Source organism: Leptonychotes weddellii, chromosome 8, assembly GCF_054177405.1.
Source record: "Leptonychotes weddellii isolate Sample4059 chromosome 8, ASM5417740v2, whole genome shotgun sequence".
Classification (NCBI taxonomy): Eukaryota; Metazoa; Chordata; class Mammalia; order Carnivora; family Phocidae; genus Leptonychotes; species Leptonychotes weddellii.
The window spans coordinates 58127610-58152367 of NC_138376.1; the positions used below are offsets into that span (position 1 = coordinate 58127610).

At 37.0% G+C, this 24758-nt stretch overlaps 1 protein-coding gene and 1 pseudogene across 2 annotated transcripts in view; one reads left to right on the plus strand and one right to left on the minus strand.

Annotated features, from left to right (window-relative positions):
• Positions 1 to 24758, minus strand: part of LOC115937180 (uncharacterized) — a 331655-nt gene that overhangs the window by 238344 nt on the left and 68553 nt on the right. The gene's annotated exons all lie outside the window — the stretch shown is intronic.
• On the plus strand, positions 2257 to 15564 carry LOC102742629 (alcohol dehydrogenase class-3 pseudogene; annotated as a pseudogene).

Below are 24758 nucleotides of genomic sequence, written 5' to 3' on the forward strand. Positions count from 1 at the left end.
TTGAGGAGGGCACATTCTGCATGGAGCACTGGGTGTTATGCATAAACAATGAATCATGGAACACTTCATCTAAAACTAATGATGTAATGTATGGGGATTAACATAAGAATAAAAAAAATTAAAAAAATAAAAATTAAAAAAATGCAGCCACCAGTAAGAGAAGGAAGAATCAAAATAAAGAGAACTTGGGCTACAGTGAAAACTGAAGGGCAAACAAGCCATAAAATCTTTTTCTACATTAACAGGGAATTTAGCTGCCTAAAATTTTCATACCATAACAAAAAAAGCATGAACTTTGAAATTACTGACAGAATCATAGTCTGTGGGCTGACAGCAAATAGTAAGGAATCTAAATGAAAAAACAAAAACCCAGTACAAGCATCAAAGAGCAAACTATTATAGAGATAGACATCAGAATAACTAAGACAACACAAGATGTGGACAAAAGACCAGAACAGAGACTGTTTTTTGGGCATATGTATCTAGGATGAACTGAAACATCACAACTGAATGTTTGTATTTGTTAAGTTAATGCATGTCAAAATGAGCTTAAATTAATGTTTAGCACTCATTCCAGAGTCTAAGTGTAATCACTACACAATTTTTGGTTGTCTTCATAAAGTTCTTAGTTTTAAATCCCAACAAATCTTCAGTACTAAAACATCAGCATAAAGACAGACCTATTTACCATTGGAAGTCATTCCAAAAGAGAACAGGACACAGAAATGCAAACTCCATCTCCAAACACAAAATGAGAAAAGGGCTGCTAAGTTCAGCAAAGGTAAACTGGAATGTGGGAAGCTTTCAAAATAAGACTTCTTATCTGCAAATCTCAGATAAAGTTGAAAAATGTTAGTAATTCAAAGTTAGTGGCACACCCAGAGAACAAGAGAGAGGGGGATGATTGAGGAATCACATATTTAGAAAGCAGTATCATGATGAGGCAAAGTGGAAGAAATCTGCTCTGTAATGTGAGCGCATCTGAAGTCACTTGGCTCTGTTGGCTGAAGTGCTATAAAGATTAATAGAAGTCATATGCATTGAAGCTTGTTTTATAAGGAAATTAAGTAGAACTCCCTGGTCTGGGGGAAATTCAATTCCTCTAAAGATGTGTAACAACTAAATAGGAGTCAGCACAAGATTTATATGAATATATTAATAGAAAAATAGAGAAAAGGAGCATGAAATACAAATGACAGATAAAGGATATTCATATTAATGTTGCCATGGGATAGATGCAAAATGTAATTAAATATAAACCATGGATATAAAACACTTAGTAAAACAAACGTCTCTATAAAGTAAGACTTCAAAACAGAATTATGCAAGGTCAAGGAAGATAGTGAAAGAACAGAATCAGTTAAAGATAAGTTTGCAAATGCACAAAAGAAATGAGAAAGAAAAATAAAGCCATTCCAGAAATTAAGACCGTAAAAGTTGAAAGAAAGAAAGAAAAAGAAATGAAGGAAGAAAAAAGAAAGAAAGACTCAGGCACATGGAGAGCAGGATTGAAAGAATTATTAAAAAAAAAAAGAAGCTGAAGTGAAAATGATTAAAGAACAGAGAGAAAATGATGGCTATGGAAGGCAAAGGAAATCCAACATACATATAATTGATATTCCTGAGAGAATGGAAATAATGGGCATGGAAAAATATTAAAAGTACCATTCAAAAGAACTTTATAGAAATAAAATAACACTCGAATCTACAAACTGAAAAAGCACATCATGTCTCTGGAAAAACTAACACAGAATGATCAACACCAAGATGCATCTTAGTAAATGTATCAGTCAGAGTCCATCAAAAGATAGAATCCATTTAGTAATTTCAACAGGGAAAGCTTAATATAGGGAATTATTAATTATAAGAGGGGATTGGGGTAATAAGGAATTGGCTAGTGAGAAGTAAAGATGACTAAAGAATACAGGAATAGCAGATTTGTAAGGATCAGCCACTACACCTAGGGCTGAGATAAGCAGCAACCCCCAACCCTGCACCATAACTAAAATCCAGACCTTGTTGGAAAAGACCAAACATAACTGTGATTTCACTGGCTATCAAAGAACTTGCTGAAAATCCATCCTCTTGGAAAACTATCTACAGTAAGATTCTATGCCTTAAAACTTACTACAAAGCTTCACAAGAGAGTGCCAGGAGAAGCCATTCAAGGAGAGGTGTCTTGCTGGTGGCATGTCACTGAGAAGTCACTGAAAAATACTGGTGGAAGTTGCTGGCCACTGGCTGCTGCTGACCAACATGTTACAGAAGCCAGGTATAGAGGAAGCAGGGGACTATGGGAGCCAGGCACCTGAGAGGCCATGGGAAGTAGGCAATGGAGAAACCATCCACACTGCTGAAGCCAGACACCAGGAAAGCTGCATGTTGAAGAACCCATGTGCTAGAGAGGGTACCCATGCTGTAAGAGCCTGGCACTGAAAAAGCTGTTCATGCCGAAGGCAATGGGTATTAAGAGAAGCTACTGGGGGGCGCCTGGGTGGCTCAGTCGTTAAGCGTCTGCCTTCGGCTCAGGTCGTGATCCCAGCGTCCTGGGATCGAGTCCTGCATCGGGCTCCTTGCTCAGTGGGGAGCCTGCTTCTCCCTCTCTCACTCCCTCTGCTTGTGTTCCCTCTCTTGCTGTGTCTCTCTCTGTCAAATAAATAAATAAAATCTTTAAAAAAAAAAAAAAGAGAAGCTACTGGCGCTGAAGGAGCTATATAGCTGTCCATGCTACAAGAACCAGGCCAGGAGAAGCCATCCATGGTGCTTGGTACTAGAGAACCCGTTTGCCCTTCAGAAGCCTGGCCAGAGAAACACTTTCTCTTCCTGTGCTCCTCCTTCACCCTTCACAGACAAAACTCAATATTGTGCCATCTGGCAAAAGAGAAATACAGTTCTCCCTGGAGCCTGGCAACCTGCCAATGGGAATTGTATAGATACTTTAGGATGGGCAACATTGTTTTCTGTCCAATTTTTCTTTTCCATATTTGGAATAAAATCACCCATATGAAAAATTATTTCTTCACATATTCTGTGGAGTATTCTTTCTTCAGAAGTAGAGGAAATGGAAAATGTATAAGAGAATAGAGTAGTGAAGGATGTCTTCGTTTAATTAAACTGATAATAAAGGTTCTTTGCTAAGTGTGAAACTATCTTCCCAATAGCTAGTTGAGAAATGAAAATGCTTCTATAGCCATTTCTCTGTATTACTGGCCTGTGAGGTGATTTCAGTGTAAAATCCCCTTTCATTTACTAAGTTTGTCTCTAAGAGCACTCAAGAGAGTTCACTTACTCTTAAAAGAACCTACAACCAGGGAGAAGGTTCTTGTCCAGGCGTGCTGGCGCCTGAAATGTTCAGAACATTCATAGAAACAAAAATATAACACTAAATTTAAAACCAAAAATCTTGCAAGAGTCAATGATTTTCTTAATTCTTTAACCAAAGGACTGAAAAGCCAACAGACTCTGATAGTGTTGCTTTTAAACAAAACATTTTAAAACATATAGCTGGGCTACAACCCAAGTTTGAACACCATTTCATATAAATTAATTAAAGTTTAGATATTGAGAAAAGTCTTACTCAGACAATAGTGTTAAATTTGGGGAGTTTGTTACAAGAAATTTTGAGAAATGATATAGAATTTTTTTTTTTTATGGTTACAGAAAAAGAACAATAGAGTTAAAAGGTGCAGCACAGATTTAAAGCTGACCAGTTTCCTTTCCTAAAACCAGGTTTGGATTTATTTTCAATCTAATGTTTTAAAGAATATTCTCAGCCTCCAGTTTTATAAAGGAGATTTAATTGCTGTACCACTTAAAATGAAGCATTGAGCAAATAAGCATTATGTCAGAAAAAGCTTTTTCACTAAGCTTGCTAATTAGAGGTTTACAGTCCCTAGCTTTAGTCAGAACCTATTTGCCGCATTAAAACAAAGAAATATCTACTTGGTTAATGGAATCAAAGTACAAAGAACAGAATAAGGAATTCTAGTTTTTATACTGAGACCTTATTGGCTTATAATGCTGTGCATCTTCCTCCTTGACCTCTAGATAGCTAGGGACTGCCAGAGAGACCCCAAAGGGATTTTGGACTAATTCTGAGTTCTATCATCATGTTTTGTACTATTCTTACTTTCAGTAGCTATTTAGACTGTTGAGACACAGACATAACACATGATTTAATTGATCTTCAAAACAATAACTTATATTCACTGTTTGTCTTACTTGGTAGCTATGTTAGATAGAAGCTAGATATGAGCAGAGGAAGGAATGCCCAAGGTAGAGTCCCAAGTCCTTGAGAGGGAATGATAGACACATGAGCTGGAGACAAGGACGGTGATAAGTGGTTATAAGTTAGAAGCCTGGGAGTACAACATCGTGACCTGTGGCTTCCAAGACCTTAGGGCTGACAGACCAAGAGCCACAAGTGGAGAGCATGTGCTCTCCTCTTCCACCCCTGCCCCAGGGTAACCCATTATAATGCATCTGCATTATGATTATAACCCCCACCACCACCCCACCGTGGAGAAAGGCTGCCATGACAGTTCCCATGCAAGCCTTGCAGAGTCAAGAACTCCCCCTCCCAACCTATAAAAGGAGTCCCCCAAATGATTGGAAGCAGCGTCCACTAGAGACCACCCCACTGTACATCACAGCTCCTCCCAGCCCACAAAGACCCAATAATATCCAATCCTGAAACAACCTAGGGGCAAAGAGGTAGAACCTGCCGACTCTCCCATCTTGAGAGTGTATTTTCACATAAGTAAACTACTTTGTACTTGCTACTTTCCTTCTGGCTGTCTTTATTCTGAGCACGGAGCCTCACCTAAATCTTTCTGTGGGGAATCCAAGAACTAAGACCTCCATTCATGCAACAGACTCTCTCACCAGTAAGGCTGTACTATTTAATATCAAAACCAAAAGAACAAAGTGTCCTGTTATGGACTAAATGTTTGTGTTCCCCCCAAATTCACTTGTTGAAAAATAATCCCCAGTGTAATGGTATTTGAAGGTAGGGCCTTTGGGACATAATTAGGTCTAGGGTGATAACTCCATCATTCCATCTCCTGAGCTTTACCTCCTCCTTTTCCAAGCCCAAGAATCCAAGCTTCTCAAGGCTTCTAAGCACACCTCAAGTTTTCCCATAGTTGTGCCTTTCCCCACATAAATATCTGTTGCCCTTAGCCTTGTATGTGCAAATTTCACCATATCTTCAGAGTCCCTACAAAATGATAACTTTCTACAAAGCTTTCACTGATTACCACAGCTAGAAGTGTTCTCTCCATGGGGTGCCTCGCTGGCTCATTCAGTAGAGCATGAGACACTTGATCTTGGAGTTGTTTGAACTCTACATTAGGTATAGAGATTACTTAAAAAAATAAAAAATCTTTATTAAAAAAAAGTGTTCTCTCCACTGCTTCTATACCTTTCATATGGTGTGTAAGACTATATCCTGTCTACATGTCTTATCTCTTTTGCTAGACTATAAGCAATTTCAGGGCAGGGTTCATGGCTTACAGATTTTTCTTAGCCTCTTACATAACACAGCATCATGATTTGCAGATATGAGATGCTCAACTAGTATTTTTGAATCAGAAATTAATTCCCCAAAAAGGATCTTTAAGACAATATTTCTTGTCTCCAAGCAGGCAGAGTTCAGTCTAGCAGATGGAACCTCACAGGAAGGGAAATCCAGACACTACTGAACCAGTGCCCAGTCAAGCTCTATTGGAGCCTAATCAAATGATAAAAATCAGTTATACGGACCCTGTCTTTGAAATTTTGATATTTTGTTCATAATGAATGTTCAAAATGTTAACTTTGATTATTCAAAATTTTGGTTATTCAAATATTGCATTAAAATACTACTCATCTTCATACCTGTGGTTCTGACATCTTAAATTTTGCATCTCACTCACCTCACTCTATTCCCAGCCCTTCAACAGTCTTAATCAGGTAGATGGTAACTTCAGGGATCCAGGCTATTTGCCCATTCTCAGTATGATGCTGACCATTGTGTGGGTTAGGAAAGAGCTAGACAGACTGCCAAATTCTCAGGCAAAGCTTATATACTGTAATGTTGAACCAGAGTGTTAGCCCAGTCCTACAAGCATTATGCCAAGAGGGAAGAAAAACACAGATGGTCAGGAATGTTAGACTCAAAAGCCACAGAGACCAGCAGGATCATCCCTGGCACAGTGAAAACATTTTCACTGGGCCACAAGATTTTTGTTTCAGGACCAACCAGATGGTAAACAGGAACTGTGGTTACACTTCTTGCCCTAGAAAGGAATGGTTCAAGAACTCAGGCAGACATGGATCAATATATGGCATCTATCAGTAAATACAGAAATGAGTACCTATAGGAGACATGGTTGATAAAGACAGGGATATCCTTTCTAGGGCTGTGTGTGTTTACTTGCTTCTCCAAAGATGACCTTAGGGAGTGCCTGGGTGGCTCAGTCAGTTAAGCGTCTGCCTTCGGCTCAGGTCATGATCCCAGGGTCCTGGGATCGGGCCCCGCATCGGGCTCCCTGCTCCGCAGGAAGCCTGCTTCTCCCTCTCCCACTCCCCCTGCTTGTGTTTCTTCTCTCACTGTGTCTCTCTCTGTCAAATAAATAAATAAAATCTTAAAAAAAAAAAAGAAGATGGGCGCCTGGGTGGCTCAGTTGGTTAAGCGACTGCCTTCGGCTCAGGTCATGATCCTGGAGTCCCAGGATCGAGTCCCGCATCAGGCTCCCTGCTCGGCAGGGAGTCTGCTTCTCCCTCTGACCCTCCTCCTCTCAAGCTCTCTGTCTCTCATTCTCTCTCTCAAATAAATAAATAAAATCTTTAAAAAAAAAAAAAAATTAAAAAAAAAAAAAAGAAGATGACCTTAGCCCCTTACATCTTTACATATATGAGGAACATTCAAGTCTTTTGCAACTTCATAATCCACTCTTACCATTATGGTTTACTGTTATATAGTCTAAAATAAAACTGAAGCACTTAAGTAATATCTCTAGACACTTAATGATTTTATAACCATGACAGTAAAGAGATATCCAAAGTTATTTTAATCCCAACTCTTCATTGTCTTAGGCCTGCTGACCTCCATCATCAGACTTAGCAGATGGCTTTTTTAAAATAAAATTTATTTTATTTATTTTAGAGAGAGAGAGAGCACATGCATGAACAGGGGGATAGGCAGAGAGGGAGAGAGAATCTCAAGCAGACTCCATGCTGAGCATAGAGCCAGATGAGGGGCTCAATCCCACAATCCTGAGATCATGACCTGAGCCAAAACCAAGAGCTGAACATGCAACCGACTGTGCCACCCAGGCACTCCTAAATAATTTTTCAAAATGAGTTCATTTATATCATCATGGGAAATATTGAGTCCTAAATGCCAAGAGAACAAAAAAGCTTCTTCACATGTTCTTATTTGCTTATTTACTCTTTAGAGACAGAGAAGATCTATTGGTAGATTCTGCTTAGGTCATCCCTTGGCATTGATTTCAGAAATGCAAACTACTGTAATCAGTGTTCCCAGGTCACCCTTTTTTTAATGTCCTGGATGATCTATCACCCTATTTGCTTGCAGAAGTCCATTCTCTTTCTCTGATGTTTCTGAAGGTACTCAGAGCCAGCCAATCATTTACCATCTTTCACTCAACAATTCAACTTCATCTATCTCCCTAAATATAATGCTGCTTCACCCAAATGTCTATTAGTTGTGAAATGAATAAATAAATTGAATACAGTCACAACATGGAATATTACACAGCCATGGGAAAGAACTGCAACTATACACAATAACATGGATGACTCTCAAAAACATCAGGTTTGGCAAAAGAAGCCAGACACCAGTGGCCACATACTGCATGAGTACACTTATTAAAAATTCAAAACAGGCCAAACTAATCTTGGATGGTGGTTACTCTTGAGGGACATGTCATATCTGGAAGTAGGTAGGCAGGATCTTCTGGGGGGATGATAATGTTCTGTTCCTTGATCTGAGTGCTGGGTCTATAGGTGTGCTACTTTGTGAAAATCCATTGAAAATTTTCTGTGTATATACTATACATCAATAAAAAGCTTTGTGAAAATAATAATGTGGTTGCCAGGTGACATTGCTTAAATCTATAACTAACCATTTTTTAAATGACACACAGGAAATAACCATTTTTTAAATGACACACAGGAAATTCCAAATATTCTACATAGAGAGAGGGAGTAAGAAAGGTCTACATTAAAAACTATTCTTAGAAATAAAAATATGCTGTATGTTAACTAACTGGAATTTAAATAAAAAAAACTTTCAAAAAAATAAATAAATATACATATAACTCTGATTCTAATTCTACATTATTTCCAGTAGAAATTTTTTCCTTAGTTATAAACACATATACCTAAATACATAGTTGGTTCTTGCACCTAGATTCTCTTCAGGAATCTACAATAGAACATGTCCAAAACTAAGTTTGTTATCTCCTCCAAAATCTACACCCCCACCTTCTCTATTTCAGCAAATGGCACCACCACTCACTCATCCGCCCAAGTCAAAAAACATGGCATCTTCTTACTTTCTACATATTCCTTACTGCCCAAATTAGTAAATACTATTTATTACCAATCTGCCTCTAAGTGATCATTTTAGTCCCCTCTCTTCCACTCCCCACTTACCTGCCTTATTTCCATCCATCATTATTTTTGTTATGAATGATTGTGATTAATGGCTCCCCTGATTCTTATCTCATTCCTCTACAATCTCTCCAGCCCACTGGCCTTCAGAGCCTTGTAAAGCCACACAAAGATAATCAGTTTCCTAGTTACATACCCAACTTTAAATTTAACCAAAAGCTGTTTCACACAGACTGATCACCCATATTCTGAAAGAGGTGACTTTAATATGTTCTCCTCTCAACAAAAAATTATTTTTTTCTAAAAAATAAAGACTGTCCAGTTCTGATATTATGAAAGTAATGTGTGAACTCACAATTTCCCAAGGCTTCTGTGGTGAGAAACTTTTGGTAATAAAATGTTCTATGTTTCATGAAGCAAAAGATAATTGCTTTCATGTTTAAAGTGGCCATGTTTGGAGCAACTGCCCAATCTCTATGTCCTCTATAAAAACCTCTCTTTTTCCATGGAAAGGGATAAACTACCCAAGCTATGATCATATTATTGGACTTTGGGTTGACTATTTTCTCCAGAGAAACTACTGCCATGTTTGAAAACTCATTTAAGCTAGGCCAATCAATTTGTCTCCTGGGACTCTGAATTTGAGACTGAAAGATGTTTGTCAGTCTCTGTTGGGCACTTACTAGGACTATGAAAGAAAAGTTAGAATAGACACACAAAGAAGAGGAGAGGGAGGAGATGTGGTCTGGAAGAACTAAAGTCAATCTGTCTCCCCCTTTTCAGTTCCTGGATCCAGTCCTCATAGCTTGGAAATACTTCCTGCTTCGGGATATAAGACATGGCCTAATTCCTTAAAATAAGTCCTTTACCTGGGGTGAATTTCCAATATTAGTAAATAAAAGATTATAGAGTAAATCAATACTAAATGCATCTAGTTACCCACTCTCAAAAAATCCACTTAAAAATATGCTATTTTCCATGGGGCACCTGGGTGGCTCAGGCATTAAGCGTCTGCCTTCAGCTCAGGTCATGATCCTAGGGTCCTGGGATTGAGCCCCACATCAGGCTCCCTGCTTGGCGGGAAGCCTGCTTCTCCCTCTCTCACTCCCCCTGCTTGTGTTCCTGCCCTTGCTATCTCTCTCTCTCTCTCTGTCAAATAAATAAATAAAATCTTTAAAAATATATATACTATTTTCTATTAATATTGAATTTTTTCACTTTTATTAATGCTTTAACCAAAGAATAAATCCCATATCCTATAAAACTAGATTGAACATTCTAAAATGTCAAATCTTAAAATGGAAGTATCAGCCATACTGCTTTATAGCAATGCTATCAACTTTTTCCATGCCATACCTCATATAGAAAATGATATTCTCTGTATGGTATACTGAAATAAATGGAATGCATGAGGTCACAGGCCCAGAACCAGCCTGGCTTTCCAAAGACTGAGAGGATCAATGTCTTACTTATTTGTGGTATACCAGTATGCCCCAGCACACCAGTTAGGGAACTCTTAATAAACATATCTTGCATAACTGGAAAGTGTATCCCCATATTGAAAGAGCTTAAAATTGTGCTGTATATATACTACCAAACACTGAGGGAAGAATTTAAAAACAAGATAGAGAACTTTCTGGGTGAGACCACTGAGGAAGAGCTTAAAACCTACAAATGGCACTAACTTTGGTTCTAATAACTAATAGTGAGAGAGGGACAGTTCAGAGCTTTTGAAGAGTCAAAGTCTAATTAAACAGATGGAATGACCACATAGTACTCTTCCCTGCCTTCTGAGATACCATCAAAAAGACAGCAAAGGAATAAAAAGGGCAAATACCACAAGGAAAAGAATAGCAGGAGATTCAACAGTAGATGAGAGATTTTAAGAAATATATTGCACATGGAAAGCATAGGGAGGATGGTAATTTACCTAAAAGGGAAGGAGAAGCTTCAATCTAAAGTCTCTGCCGAGAAGGCTGTTGATGAAAGCTAAGTGACTTCATCTGTAGAACTCTTGAGTTATTAAGGACTTGGAGATATTTCATACTTCAGAAGTATCAGAAGGTAGAAGTAACAAACAGGCTAAATACAATACTGGTTGAGTCTATATAATGTCCCCTCCACCATCTTACTTAACCAGGCAAACACACCATTCCCACTGCCAACACAACTCTACCCTAGGCAGGATAGTAAAAGTTACTTCTCTGGAAAATTTGAACCAAAAAGGCTGTAGACTTAGGGAAGTCAAATGCAAGAGAAGGCAGAGATGTGATCCCACCCCCACCCTCCAGAGTCATCTTCCCCTATCCATTTTTCAGAACACTTACAACCAGGTTGGAGGATTTTTCTCTAGAGAAACCAATCAATGCAAAGACTTACAGATACTAACTTTTAAGGATCCTTTCATGAAAAGTCTAAAGCACCACTCAATCACCCAGCCCCACCTACTCACATGCCATTTCTAATGAGTTCCTTACTGCTATACTCTTAAATATAAACAGACAGCAACAGATCACTAAACATTTGAGAAAAGCCTCCACACTGAAAGAGAGAGAGATTGAAACAGACAGGAAGACAGAAACCTGGAGGAATAAGGTAGAGATTTTTAAGAGAAAAATGTATTATTAATATTATCAGAAAGATTAAAAAAAATTATTGTATCCACAAAAAAAAAAAATTGTGAAAAGAAATGACCCAAAATAAGAAAGAGCACTTGGAAATTAAAACTTTAGAGTCAGAAAAAAATTCAATTAAATATCTAGAAGACAGTAAATGAAATCTCTAAAAAAAAATTAAAATGAGACAAAGGATTGGAAAATAATTGAGAAAAGAGACTTAGAGGATTATTCTATCAGATCTAAAATCTGAATAATAGAAGTTACATAAAGATGGAACAGAAACAAGTGGAGGGGAGAAATTCATCAAAAAAGAATTGTATAAAGAAATGTACAAGGTGAGATAGTCCAAGATGGTGGAGGAGTACAACACCTTAGTTTCATCTGGTCTCAGGAATTCAGCTAGATAGCTACCAAATCATTCTGAACACCTGGGAACTCAACTGGAGATCTAAGAAAAGAACAGCTGCAACTCTACAAATAGAAAAGCGACCACTTTATGCAAGGTAGGAGGTCAGATAAGAAAATCCACGGCGATATATGGGAAGATAAACTGCAGGGGGAGGGAGCCTCTGTAAGCCGGAACCACAAAGTGATATGCAGCAGAGCACAAAATCAGAACTTTTAGAATTCTGCTCCAGTGAGGGACGTCCCTGCCTGAAAGGCACTCAGGTGGTGAAGCAGGGTAGATTCCTAGGTGGGACCATGTGGTCTCAGGATCCCCAGGGTCACAGGAAGACCAGGGGTCCCTGAGTGTAGCAGAGTTCCCAGGCATTGGAGAGGGAAAGCCAGCTGCAATGAGTGAGCCCAGGAGTGGGCTTTTAGCTCGGGGTGGCCATAAACCTCGAACCACCACACGGTCAGTCAACCACTCTACAAGCAGGGACCCAGCAAGGGGCAGACCTGGAAGAAGACCCTCCCCTCTCTCCCCCAGGAGGTGCGGAGCGGGTGCACACAACAGGAGTTTCCAGGCTTTAGAGACTCCAAATGGGTTTGTGTGCCTGAGATAGAAACCCTTGGTCACAGATGGGTGAGCACAGAGTGCAGACAGAGACCAGGGAGACAGAAGTGATTGACTGCTTTTTCCTGAGGGCCCACTGAGGACTGGAGCCCTGAGCTTTCTGCTCTGGAGCTGGAGATTGGGAGGTCACCATTTTCATTCTCATCCTCTAAAGTGGCATGGAAAGCCTTCAGGGAACAAAAGCCACATAGAGCAATCTGGAGCAGCTTACATAGCCTGGCCCCTGGCAAAGGTGGTGCAATTCTACCCAGAGCAAAGACATGGGAGAATCAGTACAAGCCCCTGCCCCAGAAGATCAGCAAGAACATCTGGCTAAGACCAAGATTACTGATCATAGAGAATTGCAAAATACCAATGCTAGGGAAAAATAGTATATAGAATTCATGTTTTTTTTTCCCCACAATTCCTTAGTCTTTCAATTTTAATTTCTTTCTTTCTTTTTTCAACTAATTTCTTATTTTATCAACTCTTTTTTTTAACTCTTTTCATTTTTACAGTTACACTCTACCCTTTCATTGTATGTAATTTTATTTTTGTATATATATAAGCTTTTCTTTCTTTCCACTTTTGGGACACAGTTTCTTCTAACAAACAGACCAAAATACACCTAGAATCTAGTGTATGGCTCTGTTCTTCACCTGTCTGATCACATTCTTATTTTTTCTTTTTTTTTTTGTTAAAATCTTATTTTAATTTTCTTTACAGTTACATTCTATCCTTTCAATGTATTTAATTTTATTTTTGTACATATATGTTTATTTTCTTTACAATTTTAGGATGTATTTTCTTCTAACAAACTGACCAAAATACACTCGTGATATAGTGTATTGCTCTGTTCTGTTCACCTGTCTGTTTATATTCTTTCTCTTTTTGTGTGTCTTTTAATTTTCATATTTACAGTTACATGCTATCCATTCATTACATTTAACTTTATTTTTGTACATATATAAGTTTTTCTTCTTTACAATTTTGGGATCTAGTTTTCTAACAGACCAAAATACACACAGGATTCAGTATATTGTTCTGTTCACCTGTCTGATTGTATTCTTTCTTTTTTTAATTTTTTTGTTTTGTTTTGTTTTGTTTCAGGTCTCTTCTGATTTGTTTAGTGTATATTTCTCTGGGGTTGTTGTTGCCATTTTAGTATTTTGTTCTCTCATTCATCTATTCTTCTCTGGACAGAATGACAAGATGGAAAACAGTACCTCAAAAAAGAGAACAAGAGACAGTATTTACTGCCAGGGACCCAATCAGTATGGATATAAATAAGATGTCAGAACTAGAGTTCAGAATAACAATTATAAAGATACGACCCGGGTTTGAAAGAAAGCATAGAAGACACTAGAGAATCCCTTTCTGGAGAAATAAAAGAACTAAAATCTAATCAAGTCAAAATCAAAAAGGCTATTAATGAGATGCAATCAAAAATGGAGTCTCTAACTGCTAGGATAATAGAGGCAGAAAAGAAAATTAGTGATATAGAAGAGAAAATGATGGAGAATAAAGAAGCTGAGAAAAAGAGAGAGAAACAACTACTGGATCACAAGAGAATTTAAGAGATAAGTGATACCATAAAGCAAAACAATATTAGAATAATTAGGATGCCAGAAGAAGGAGGGGGCAGAAAATATAGTGGAGCAATTTATAGCAGAGAACTTTCCTAATCTGGGAAAAGGAGCAGGCATTCAAGTCCAGGAGGCACAGAGAACCCCCCTCAGAATCAATAAAAATAGGTCAACACCTTGACATATAATAGTGAAACTTGCAAATCTCAGAGATAAAGAGAAAATCCTGAAAGCAGCTCAGGACAAGAGGTCCATAACCTACAAGGGTAGAAATATTAGACTGGCAGCAGACCTACCCACAGAAGCCTGGCTGGCCAGAAAGGATGGCATGATATAATCAGGGTGCTAAATGAGAAAAATATGTAGCCAAGAATACTTTTTATCCAGGAAGGATGTCATTCAAAATAGAAGGAGAGATAAAAAAACTTCCAGGACAAACAGAAACTAAAAGAATTTGTGATCACTAAACCAGCCCTGCAAGAAATATTAAAAGAGATCCTGGGGGCGCCTGGGTGGCTCAGTCATTAAGCGTCTGCCTTCGGCTCAGGTCATGATCCCGGGGTCCTGGGATCGAGTCCCGCATCGGGCTCCCTACTCAGCAAGAAGCCTGCTTCTCCCTCTCCCATTCCTCCTGCTTGTGTTCCTGCTCTCGCTATCTCTCTCTCTGTCAAATAAATAAATAAAATCTTTAAAAAAAAAAAAAAAGAGATCCTGTAAGCAAAGAAAGAGCATAAAAGTAACAGAGACCAGAAAGGAACAGAGACAATATACAGAAACAGTGACTTTACAGGTAATACAATGACACTAAATTCGTATCTTTCAATAGTTATTCTGAATGTAAATGGGCTAAATGCTCCAATCAAAAGACACAGGGTATCAGATTGGATAAAAATGCAAGACCCATCAATATATTCTCTGCAAGAGACTCATTTTAGACCCAAAGACACCTCCAGATTGAAAATGAGGGGGTGGAAAACCATTTATCACGTTTTCTGAACATACGGTTGTGGCTAATATCTCTGTTGCTAAAATTGATCCTTTAGCACCTTTGGATAAAGTCTGCCTTCTGGGTTGTGGCATTTCAACTGGTTATGGTGCTGCTGTGAACACTGCCAAGGTGGAGCCTGGCTCTACTTGTGCCATCTTTGGCCTAGGAGGAGTTGGATTGGTGGCTATCATGTCATGGTCTGTAAGGTGGCTGGTGCATCCCGGATCATTGGTGTGGACATCAATAAAGATAAATTTGCAAGGGCCAAGGAGTTTGGAGTCTCTGAATGTATTAACCCCCAGGACTTCCGTACACCCATCCAGGAAGCGCTCATTGAAATGACTGAGGGGGGAGTGGACTATTCCTTCGAGTGTATTGGTAACATGAAAGTCATGAGAGCAACGCTGCAGGCCTGCCACAAAGGCTGGGGTGCCAGTATCGTAGTTGGAGTAGCTGCTAGAAATTGCAACTCGCCCATTTCAGCTGGTAACAGGCCACACGTGGAAAGGCACTGCCTTTGGAGGATGGAAGAGTGTGGAAAGTGTTCCAAAGTTGGTGTCCAAAAAGATAAAAGTTGATGAATTTGTGACTCATAATCTGTCTTTTGACGAAATTAATGAAGCCTTTGAGCTGATGCATGCAGAGAAGAGCATTTGAACTGCTGTAAAGCTTTAAGTTCAACAGAGAAAACATGTTCATCCTTGTACCTAAGTCTTGTGGTCCAACTGGAACAGCCAGACAAGCAGGGAGAAGATTTTCTAAGTTCTCAGCCTCTTAGACCTTCTCTACTACTACTTCTAGAGTAACCTACTCTAGCAATAGTATTTTTTGTATAATTCATAAATCTCTAATCAAGGCTAATACAGCCATAAATCTGTTTTCTGAACTCTCCTTCACACGAATAATTGCCAGCTCATTAAGGAATATTCTAACATAATAAAAGTAATTTCTGTGTAAAAAAAATATGTGAGGATGAATGAAACAGTCTTAAACTATATGTTCAAAAAATATTTGTGCCACTTGCTCTTTGCTTGGAAATGAAAATTTTTAATTTAGTAAAAGCAGAGGATGAATACATTTTACAAAAACAGTATAATTTGTGAATTTCATTTATTCAGTTATGCCACTCATGCTGCATTGATCAACATCTATCAAAAATATCTTTGCATTATAGAGGATATAATAACACTTCAGATTCAAGGAAGAGTTTTTCTTAAAATTATTGATCTACTTATATTTAAATTTAAATTTAATATTTTCATTATTGTTTTATCCAAACATATATGAAAATGTTTACATTTGGATAATGACAGGCCTACTAATTGCTTTGAACTAAATTTTCTGAACTACAAAAGGTAAAATAAAGTCTTAGGTCTGTGAAAAACATTGAACTATTAAAGTGAGATTTCTTGGCTCAGATTGCTTGGAAAGGGAAAACTATAAAGACTGTGCAATTTACCGACAAATTAGCATTTTATTTTATAAAACATGATGTCTTTTTTAAGTTTCTAAATAGTGGCTAAACAATATTATAGTTACCTGAAAATTATTTTTCTGAACTGTGAAGTAGTTTTTTTGTCACACCACTCTCTTGACTATTGGGTTATTTTTTTTCCCAAAGAAAAATCTGAGTATTTCAGTGAGCTAATTTGTAAGCCAAGCACTCCTTCCCCCTCTCAATTGTTCAAACAAATCCCCAATGGCCTCCCTGAGTTAAATTAGCAGAAGAATAATATTTTATGGCTCACTAATGCATAGAATCAAGTAGCAGATCCCAGCTCAGCAGTGTAAAGATAGAAACAATGGTGTGTGTCCCATTTTGTTAACTCCACAATGTGCCTATAGGCCTCAACCAAAAGATATAAATTAAGGATTAAACATAAGTGTAAAGCAATTAGCTAACAAGAAAATTTATATAGGAATATTTTAACAGAAAGAGCTAGTGCAACCTAAATTTTTGTCACTTTTTTAGTAGATTAACAATATCTATTTTTATTTGTAGGCCAAATCCTAAGGCAACTCAATTGCATTTCATGTTTACAAGCCCTCTTTTGCCTCTCTGAGCAGTAATAGTATTCATATTTATATCCTATTCATATTTGAATACTTATGTTCAGGAGACTTCATATTTGAGTCCTTACACTCAGGTGACTTCTTCAGTTGCATTTCAAGGGTTTCTAACTAAGAGGAGGTGTGCATACCCCCAGGAGAAGCACAAGACAATCCTTTGGAGATACGTAAAGAAAAATACTCACATCGCATACAGTGAGCAAAACATCCTGAAGAAGGAATAAATAATCCAGGCACAGAAGACTAAATAGTGGAGTCCTCATGCATTCATTCTCTGATTTCAGTAGGTTACACCTTATAGCAGTTTACAAGAGACCACTTAGGAGGATTTGCAGATTATATTGTCAAGTTTATCTAAACTAACCTTCACAAGAAGAACAAATTACTTTAAAATATTCTGACAATGACATCACGTATTGAAGATAATGCTAATGATGCAAGCCCATAAGTGAACAACAAAATGGCAGCATGGAAAGTTCTATTCCTGGTATACGTTCCTCATTGCTCATATTATGAGATAAAAACAAAGATGATCTAATTAGATCAAAGAATTTGTCAAAAATTCAAAATTATCAAAACAATTTAACTATTCTTTTATATTCACAATTATTCAATTATGGATATTCTCATGCATCTATTCTTCATTGTGATAACTAGTCATTGATAACATGCAACTCTTACAATTAACCTGACATTTTAACATACTGTTTTGTTCATCTTTGTCTTATTTTAAATTTTTATATGGTTTTTGTAATGTATGAAATATGTTAGCATTATTTTCTTCAGTTATTTTATATTTATTATAAAGGCAGATTAGTGGATTAACAGCATGAACTTGGAACCAGACTGCCAAATTCTGCTACTTACTACTAACATGGACAACTTATTTAATCTCCCTATGCCTCAGTTTTTTTATAGAAAGTGCTGATAATAATAGTACCTATTTCATAGGGCTGTTATGAAGAAAAATTAGTTAAAATTTATAGAAAAACAGTTAAAATTTATGTTCAGTGCCTTGAACATAGTAATATCTATATAAGTACAGTTAAACTAAATTAAAATATTAAAGAAATTAATGTATATGTATTGGGATATATGCTTAATTTTTTTTACAGACGTGTATGCAATCAACAAAGTTTGAAGCCCACTCTTCTAGAGAATCCTTGTCACATTTGTCACTTGAGAACTTAAACATGATCATGGTATATAGACAGAAAATTCCTATCCATTCATGTAACCTAAACCAAGACATATATTTTAATTTTACATAGAGATTCACTCTTTACTTTTCAAAATAATAAAGGAAGAGCAGAAATAAGATGTTTAAAATAAGTAACAAGTTAGATATCAATTACATATGGCTAACAGAATACTGTGTCTAGGATTTCCAACAGAATCACTCTATCAAATGTACCTTATACTAATGTTTATACTGATTCATATTCTCTGAGCACCAAAAACTGATCATGGGAGACATGCAGGAGCCTTCTCAGATAATAAAAATTCAGCATATATGACAACTCAAACAATTAATGGTTATTGATGGCCAAAGATGGATAGGATGTGTGTGACTCCTGCCTCAAGAGCCCCGTAGTGGCTGTGTATGCAAATTTCTGCAACGCAATGAGGCAACTGTTCATAAGGCAGCATAAAAATGACATTTTGAGCATTACTGGCTGAAACTGGGAGGCAGAGAAAGGGCTTTTTAGAGGATCTAGGTATCATTATAGATGGCTACCAGGATGATTTAGAGTGTTGGGCCAAACCACACATAGTAGCACAAAGCATGAGGTTAATAAGACTGTAAGAATTAATATTGTTAATGTGTCCATACTCCCCAAAACTACAAATTCAATGCAATTCTATCAAAATTCCAAAGGCATGTTCACAGAAATAGAAAACCAACCCTAAGATTTGTATGGAACCACATAAGACATCAAGTAGCCAAAGCAATCTTGAAAAAAAGAAAGGGAAAGGGAAAGGGAGAAATTATACTACAAGACAGGATACAGGGAGTTGAAGTCAATAGCAAGCTATGTGAGGAGTTAGTTCTGCCTGAAAGAATATGGCTAGAACACTGTGAGAGGTACAGGTAGTGTGGGGACAGAATCTGGTCCAGATAAGACTGAAAGCCAGGGATGAAGATTCCATACAGTGTAAACATAAACAATCAAAAACTAGTGAACAAACAGAAGGGCATTAGGAGCCAAGCCAGAAGAAATCAAACCACCTGAGGAACAAAAGTGGGATTCAGTCAAGAAAGTCTCAGATAAAAGAGCAAAAGAAAGATATAGGGGCACCTGTGTGGTGCAGTTGGTTAAGCATCCGACTCTTGGTTTCAGCTCAGGTCGTAATTTCAGGGCCGTGAGATCGAGCCCCATGTCAGGCTTCACACTCAGCATGGAGTCTGCTTAAGACTCCTCTCCCTCTGCCCCTCCCCCTCCCCAAAATAAATAAAAATAAATCTTTAAATTAAAAAAAAAAGAAAAGAAAAGAAAGATATAGGAACAGGAAGGCAGGTGTGGACATGATTTACATGGCTCCAGCCATGCCAAGGCTGTCACTCAAAGGCAGAGTTAACCACAGTAATTCAGTTACCAACTACAAAGAACCTATAAGAAGAAACTGTAAAGAAAAAGGAATAGCAAAAGTGCACACAGCTGAGAAGGCCTTTGGGTTGGAAGTGACTTTTCTGGCCTCCCTCCAAGGTTCTGGCACCCAATTTGCCATTGCCCAAATACAGAATGTTCTTTCAAATCTCCACATATTTTCCTTAGGCTTCTATCTGTGCCTGAAACACCTCCTCCTCCAAGGCCAGGTATCCAAATATGACAGCTGAATTTAATTAAAGTTTATTGATTACACTGGGTTTTTCTTTGGTGAAACTCAAAGTAATGACCGCACTGAGGTAAGTATAGCAAAGTAACCAGAAACTACCTTCTAAGGACTAATGTCCCCAGAAAGAGTTCCTGTGATCCCAATAAAATGGTTACCAAAATTACTGCTAACTTGGTTCCCTCTCATAGGAAAACTGAAGTTTCCTCAGTAGGAAATTAAGGAAGCAGAGGTATCCCCAATTCTTCACAGTACCAAAAGCCTAAGGAACTTTCCCACACATCAGGATCCATATCCATATCCATATCCATATCGGAACTTTTCCACACATCAGGATCCATATCCATACTTGGCATTTAGCACCCAATGTCCCATTTTCCAAAACCACTAAATAATCATTGCCCTTTTCAGATGGGGCATCCTAATGTTACCTACTTCCTGTGGAAACTGTGGAAATGCCACATTCATCATTTCACATATTTTCAAGATTGATAGCATTGGCTGAATTTGAGTTTCAAACCTTGAAAAACTGATTTTTAGATTTTTCACAGTTGTATGAGGAATTGTTCTTTTTTTGAGAAACTGTTCTTTTTAAGACTAGAAAGATGAAAGCATAATTAGTTTGCTGAAACAGTTGAGTATCAGTGATTTACTCATACTGAGCTCAGCATGAAGATCATGCTGTTCCTTTAGCATTTTCTAACTGACAAGGCAGGAACCCCATGAGTCTGAATATTCTATATCAACAATAATGGAATGTAACTGGACTTTGATGTTGAAGGGCCTAGAGCACCCGTGGGATTAAAAGGCCAACTGATCATGGGCCAGTTTACTACTTAATATTAACATAATGCCTAAGTCCACCATATAGCTCATTTGATTTTGTATGACATTGTTCTCTCACTGAAGTGCTGCCATTTTGCAACAGTACTATTATAGAGAATACAAAAGACCAAGCACTTTCACATCAGCTCCAGCACCTACCCTAAGACATTTTAAACTGGATATTCCCATTCTTATTTTAGTACTCTTGTCATTGTTTAAAGTTCAAGGTGTGCCCTAAAAGCTGCTTTTTAAATATGCTCCTATGGAATATGCCTCTTGTGTTCTCTGAAACTAGGCCATTTTGGCTGTATCTTTGAATAATATAATAATCTGAGTTAATATTTACTTACTCCGTGGTAGGGACCACACTGAGTGCTTTTACTTAGATTAATTTATCCAATCCCCATGCTATTATGAAACCAAAGAACTGAAGGTTAGAGTCATTAAATCATTTGCCCTAGGTCACAGAGCTGGTGAGTGTCAGAACCAGTTTTTTAAGTAGAGATAACTAGAGCTCACTCATACTATTTTTAATGTCTGGAAAATTATTATATTTATTTATAGTTGGAAAGACTTATCATTAACTTTGAGTTTGAATGTCTTATCTTGACCCCACAAAAGGACTCCAGAATCACTCTGGAGCATATAATAGTTTTAGATTTGTTACTCACTTTTAATGAACATAGTTTTGAATTTATCCCAAAGGACATTATATAGTCAGTCAGATGCCTAGAAAAATTACTTCTGCTCCCTTGGCCACATTACTCATTCATCCTTAGAAGAAGAAAACAAAAAAGATAGAAGTATAACTTTCAACAAGCACTGAAGATACTAAAAATTTTAACTCACCTAGGACCTGATGTTTTCCCTAAACATTCTCTGAGCAAAATTTGATTCCTAGTGTAGCAGGAATGATTCAGATTTCAGCTCCTCCATTGGACCCTGCATGTACGTGACCTTGGACATGTTACTTACCTTCTGAATCTCAGTTTCCTCCTCTGTAAAATGGAAATACTCTACCTTGTAAGGTAGATTAGAGTATAAGAATAATGAGAACTGGATTTCAGATGCTAAAAAAATTTTAGCCATCTGTCATCATCATTAGAACTTCTAATAGTCAGAAAGCTTCCAAGATTATCTCTCCCCATACACAACAGCAAGGATTACCTGAAGACAGCTTTATAAGATCATAGACTCTTTCTTTAAATAATTTGATTCATACTATATTTCTTTCTCTACATAACTTACACGTAAAACATAATTGTATTATCCTTTTTCCCCCTCTGCAACTAGAACTAGAAACTATTCCCCACATGTCAGCACAGAATCTTCCCTCAATAAGAGAAAACTTGAGTCCCCAGTGATGAATAGAATTACATTCTTTAGTTTTGTGTTTTTTACAGTTTCCATCAGGTCTCAGCTTCGATATTTTTGTTCTCATTATTTTTTTTTTGGTCAACTTTATACAAAAGAAGGATATCAGGGCTGAGATGAGGGGTCATTCACCTTCCCTGAGAATGAACTTCATGACAATGATGTCTCTGCAGCCCAGGAAAGAAGGTATTCCAAAGTAGGAAAGAAGTTTTTGTGTCTATGAGAATTCTCTCAATTGTACAATCAGTAGATGGGACAACTTCCTGGGAAGGCACACACATAATCTCACTACACTGCCACCTCAAAATGACAGTTTATTACATCAATTGTGAACCTTGCTAAAAGGTTCTAGTCACTGGTCAGAGCTGAATAGGAATTCCAGAGCCTCACAGTGTTTACTACTATTTACTGTCTTAACTAAGACACTGAGTCCTACAGATAGCTGTCTATATGTTAGAGAATTACTTTAGAATTTGGGGAAACCTAAAGTTTAAGTTTAGACCCTAAAGTAATGGGCAGCAGATGACAGATTCCCTCACTATGAAAAGAGGCCCAGATAAGAACTATAGATGATACTGAAGGAAAGTCATTATGGAAGCTTGTTGGGGAACTGCGAGTAGAACCATGTTGCTCATTGAGGCTGTACGGGTAAGGATTCGTATATAGTGGGTATGCTGAATATAAAAAACAGAGGTCTGAATATAAAAACTATGGAGCTAGGACCAGAAGTAGAAATAATGCAGTTTCTTTTAAAAAATTAAAAATTTTAAAAACTCTTATCAAGAATATCTTACTGCTAACTCTTTAACAGAATCTAGTAAAATGTTAATATAATACTATTAAATTAAAAATAAATTTTTGTTGTAACACTATGAAATAATAAAGAAACATTAAATGATCAGGAAAATAAAATCACAAAATATACACTTGAAGTAATAAACAACATGTAATGGATAAGAGTAAAAGTAAACTCTGTATTATATTTTTAATTGGTTACTAATAAGGTTTAAATGATCAGAAAGAAAGAAACAAAAAATTTCATAACTCAAATTTAAAATAATAATAGCAATCATATCCTATAATTTCATCTTAGAGTATGGCTTGTAATACTAACTGATTGACACATTCTAAGATCTACCAATTTGCAAGTATCAAAGTTCAGGTTGACCACTACATACCTATTAGAATGGTAAAAAAACAGAACACTGACAACACCAAATTCTCTCAAGGATGCCAACCAACAGGGACTCTGCTTATTCATTGCTGGTAGGAATGCAAAATTGTACAGACTTTTTGAAAGACAGTTTGGTGATTTCTTAAAAAATTAAACATACTCTTACTATATGATCTAGTAATCACACTCCTTGGTATTTACTCAAAGGAGTTAAAAACTTATGTCTATATGAAAACCTGCACATGAATGCTTATAGCAGCTTTATTTATAATTGTCCAAACTCAAAAGCAACCAAGATGTCCTTCAACAGGTGAATAGAAAAAACAAACTGTGGTACATCAAGACAATAGAATATTATTCATTGCTAAAAAGAAATGAGCTATCAAGCCATTAAAAGACATGGAGAAAACTTAAATGCATATTACTAAGTGAGAGAAGCCAATCTGGAAAAGCTACAAACTGTATAATTCCAACTATATAACATTCTGGAAAAGGCAAAAAACTATGGAGACAGTGAAAAGATCAGTGGTTGCCAGAGGTTGGGAAGGAGGGTAGAATGAATAGAGCACAGATGATTTTTAGGATACTGAAACTATTCTGCATGATACTATAATGGATATATGGTGGATACATGTTATAATATGTTATACTTTTGTCAAAATCCATAGAAGAAGAACAAAAGCCATACATCATGAAGAGTGAATCCTGATGTAAACTATGGACTTTGGGTGACTGCAATGAGTCAATCAATACAGGTTCATCAATTCTAACGAATATACTACTGTGGTACAGGATACTGATAGTGGGGGAGGTTGTGTGTTTGAGGACAGGGGTAATAGAAACTGTACTTTCTGCTCAATTTTGCTGTGAAACTAAAACTACTCTAAGAAAAATAAAGTCTATTAAAAGTTTTTCCAGTTATATTAAAATGTTTTCTAGTTTGTAATATGCCTATAGATTTATATATATTTAATTGCATTTTTGGATCAACATAATATTGGGTTTGAGATATATGAAGTCATTAAACAAAAGCTATGCCCCCTTATCCCAAGAAAATTACTTTAAGAAAAAAAAACCACCAAATCTCAAATTTTTAGTGTTTATGTTTTTAGAATAAATGTCCTGCCCTTTAGAATTCTAGAAAGGTACTACAGGCAAAATAAAATGCAATTTCCTTCAACTAAAAAGTAATAATTAAACAAGATCATATTGGTCGTCTATAAAGTGTTTCTTCCATAGTAACTTATTCATTGGATTATGGATCTCAGTTCTCTGGGGATAACAACAAGTCCATATAAAGATTTTATACAAATATATTTGATGTCTCAGTTCTCAACTTAGCTGACAGATGTGCATAATTGTCCACATTCGAATGTTCAGATGGTCCCCTGGTACTTATGGACTGATGTTAAAGAATACAGAAGTTACTTCAGAAAAGATAATATAAGCTTAATATTAGAAAATTCCTCTCCAATTTTTTTCACTCTTTATCAACATACAGTCATTATGGGTCATCTTCATGTGTGGGCTTCTCAAATGCAGAGAGGCACAAAGCAATACGTTCATCCCTTTTGGAAGCAACAAAGGACATAAAGCTTATTGACGATCTCTCACATCTAACCACATCCTAGAAAACCTAGTTCATCTCAGATTAATTTTCTAAGATTTACAA